Consider the following 581-nt stretch of genomic DNA (forward strand, 5'->3'; position numbering starts at 1 on the left):
ATACATACATGCACATATATATGCCCACTCACACACATAGATTCATGCTCACAAACACACACACACGTTCCTATTCATAATTAAGCACAGACCTATTATAATTTCAGTTGTGCGATTGCAATTAATTAATTGCAATTAATTTTGAAAAAGAAACATTTCCCTGTGAATTAAAGCTATTAATTAACATAAAATTGTCTATTAGCATCCATAATGCTATTGCCATTTATAAATCTATAAACAAAGAACATGTATATCATTATAGTTCTTTATTTCAGTCCTACTGTCTCCAAGACTGCAATGTCCTCCTGGCAACGTCCTTCAGGTGTTTTTGAGAATTGTTTAGACGGTAAGGTGTGAACTATGAAAGATTTAACTGTCATTTGCTGCACATCAAACCACTGCATGGCTTGATAATAAAAGTCTAAATGTTTGTGTTTCTTTGTGAAATGTAGGTGACAATATTTCATCATAAGAGTGAAGCTTTGTATCAATTTAATGGTTAAAAAAAATATACGCCTTTAGATAACATACTATATATATTTTTGTGTATGTGTGTGTGTGTGTGTGTGTGTGTGTGTGTG

The 581-nt window shown here is 32.0% G+C and overlaps 1 long non-coding RNA gene across 2 annotated transcripts in view; it reads left to right on the forward strand.

Annotated features, from left to right (window-relative positions):
• The window catches only part of LOC128249663 (uncharacterized), a 123,007-nt gene that overhangs the window by 116,255 nt on the left and 6,171 nt on the right, over nt 1-581 (forward strand). The window contains exon 3 of one of the 2 annotated variants that reach the window (XR_008265774.1): nt 276-346. The exons of the other annotated variant lie outside the window; for it this stretch is intronic. This is a non-coding gene — a long non-coding RNA (uncharacterized LOC128249663). The remainder of the gene's footprint in view (nt 1-275; nt 347-581) is intronic. 2 annotated transcript variants of the gene reach the window in all.

This window comes from Octopus bimaculoides, chromosome 17 (genome assembly GCF_001194135.2).
Source record: "Octopus bimaculoides isolate UCB-OBI-ISO-001 chromosome 17, ASM119413v2, whole genome shotgun sequence".
In the NCBI taxonomy this organism is placed as follows: domain Eukaryota; kingdom Metazoa; phylum Mollusca; class Cephalopoda; order Octopoda; family Octopodidae; genus Octopus; species Octopus bimaculoides.